Source organism: Psammomys obesus, unplaced genomic scaffold (genome assembly GCF_907164565.1).
Source record: "Psammomys obesus unplaced genomic scaffold, mPsaObe1.curated_primary_1811, whole genome shotgun sequence".
NCBI classification, from domain to species: domain Eukaryota; kingdom Metazoa; phylum Chordata; class Mammalia; order Rodentia; family Muridae; genus Psammomys; species Psammomys obesus.
Genome location: NW_026585687.1, coordinates 7,239,428 through 7,242,366, shown reverse-complemented (window position 1 = coordinate 7,242,366; position 2,939 = coordinate 7,239,428).

Sequence of the window (2,939 nt, the reverse complement as noted above, 5' to 3'; positions counted from 1 at the left end):
ATAGTTTTATTTGTTTCTAATTGATTGATTTCTGCCCTGAGTTTGATTATTTCCAGCCTTCTGCTCCTCTTGGGTGTATCTGCTTCTTTTTTTTCTAGGGTTTTCAGTTGGGCCATTAAGTTGTTTTTATGTGCTGTTACGAATTTCTTCTTGCAGGCACTTAGTGCTATAAATTTTCCCCTGAGCACTGCTTTCAGTGTGTCCCTTAAATTTGGGTATGTTGTGCCATCATTTTCATTGAATTCTAGGAAGTCTTTAATTTCTTTCTTTATTTCTTCCTTAACCCAGCTGTCGTTGAGTGACAGGTTGTTCAGTTTCCATGTACGTGTAGGCAGTTTGTTATTTCTGTTGTTGTTGAGGTCCAGCTTAAGTCCATGGTGGTCAGATAGAATACAAGGGATTATTTCAATCTTTTTGTATCTGTTGAGGCCTTCTTTATGACCAACTATATGGTCTATTTTGGAGAACGTTCCATGTGGTGCTGAAAAGAAGGTATACTCTTTTGAGTTTGGATCTGTAGACATCTATTAGGTCCATTTGATTTAGGGTCTCTGTAAGTGTTTTTATTTCCCTATTTGTTTTCTGTCTAGTTGATCTGTCCCTTGATGAGAGTGGAGTGTTGAAGTCTCCCACTATTAGGGTTTTAGGATCAATGTGTGATTTAAGCTTTAATATTATTTCATTTACGAATGTAGGTGCTCTTGTATTTGGTGCATAGATATTCAAAATTGTGATGTCCTCTTGGTGGATTTTTCCTTTGATGAGAATATAGTGGCCGTCCTTATCTTTTTTGATTAACTTGAGTTGAAAGTCTATTTTATTAGATATTAGGATGGCTACTCCCGCTTGTTTTCTGGAACCATTTGCTTGAAAGACATTTTTCCAGCCCTTTACTCTGAGGTAGTGTTTATCTTTGTTGCATAGGTGTGTTTCTTGGATGCAACAGAATGATGGATCCTGTTTCAGCAACCATTCTGTTAGTCTGTGTCTTTTAATTGGGGAGTTGAGTCCGTTGATGTTGATAGAAACAAGTGACCAACAATTGTTACTTACTTTAGATGTGGTGTTGGTGGTGTCACTGAGTTTCATTGCTTGTATTCTTTTGGTTTTTTTGTTGTGTAGTTATCTATTTCCTCTGTTTCCTTCAATGTAGTTGTTTTCTTTGGTTTGGAGTTTCCCTTCTAGTAACTTCTGTAGAGCTGGGTTACTATGTAGATATTGTTTAAATTTGGTTTTGTCTTGGAATAACTTGAATTCTCTGTCTATGTTGATTGAAAGTTTTGCTGGGTATAGTAGTCTGGGTTGGAATCTGTGGTCCCTTAAGGACTGTATGATTTCTGTCCAGGCCCTTCTGGCTTTCATAGTTTCTGTTGAGAAATCTGGTGTGATTCTGATAGGTCTACCTTCATATGTTACTTGGCCTTTTTCTCTTGCTGCTTTTAGAATTTTTTCTTTGTTTTGTAGGTTCAGTGTTTTGACTATGATGTGACGTGAAGAATTTCTTTTCTGGTCTAATCTACTTGGTGTTCTGTAGGCCTCTTGTATGTTTATGGCCATTTCCTTCTTTAAGTTGGGAAAGTTTTCTTCTATAATTTTCTTGAAAATATTTTCCGGACCTTTGAGCCTGATGTCTTCTTTTTCTTCTACTCCTATTATTCTTAGGTTTTGTCTTTTCATGGTGTCCTTGATTTCTTGGATGTTTTGTGTTTGGAACTTTTCAGATTTTATTTTTTCTTTGAGAGACGTGTCAATTTCCGCAAGTGTATCTTCGGCTCCTGAGATTCTTTCTTCCATTTCCTGTATTCTGTTGGTGATGCTTACTTTTGTAGTGCCTGATCTTTTCTCTATGTTCTCCAGCTCCTGGTTTTTCTCTATTTGTGTTTTCTTTATTGATTCTACTTCTGTTTTCATGTCTTGCACCATTTCCTTCATCTGTTTGAATGTGGACTCCTGCTTTTCAATGATAGCTTCTATTTTTTTGTTCGTTTCCTCTCTATGTATCACTAATTGTGCCTCTACATCTTTGGGTATAATTGCCTGTATTTCTTTGAGAGCTTTGTTTATTTCTTCTTTATTTGCCTTCATTTGTGTGGACATTTCTTTGAGAGCTTTGTGCATTTCTTCTCTGTTTGCCTCAATTTTTGTGGTCATTTCTCTGAGAGCACGATTTGTTTCCTCTTGGTTAGTCTCGATTTCTTTGGTTATTTCTCTGAGGGCTTTGTTCATTTCATCTCTATGGGCCTCTAGTAGCTGGAGAAACATAGTTTTGAGGTCATTTTCTTGTATATCTAGTGAATTGAAGTGTCCATTGTTTTGTGGGGTTGCTGGTGAGGTCATTGTGTCCTGATTTTTGTTGGGAGTGTTCTTAAGTCTGCCTCTAGCCATCTGGTTATTTATAATCCTCACTGGTTGTTCCTCGAGATTGTAATTTGGGCTATGATCCTCTCTTTCTGTTTTCTGGACTGTTTTTTCAGGAAGATGAGAGAGGTTCACTGCTTTGGGAGTGTGCACTTTGTTTTCAGTTTTGCCTAAGTAAAGAATGTGACACTGGCGCTATTCGCGTGCGCTTTTTGCGGGCGCAGTGTGCATGCGCGGATTCTCTGACTATTGCAGTGGCCTGCAAGCCACTATTACACAGTTTTATTACGCAGGATTACCCTGGTGGACACACAAGGCAGAGGCTTCACTGTTGCGGTCGCTATCCCAAGAATCCCTCTGATGTCCACACTAGGAGTGTGGGTGCCAGGGATCTCGTCTGGTTGCTTCTGTGGAGAGGCCCTGGGTCTGGGGCAATCTCTCCCTAGAAGGCTCACTCACTCTCTTGCAGGACCAGTTGGAATGCACAGAGGTTCCCTTGCTCACTACTCTCTGTTTTGGTCCTGCTGCAGAAGTGCACGGGTAGGCTATCAGTCAGCTCTCTGACCCTGTGGCCGCAGAAC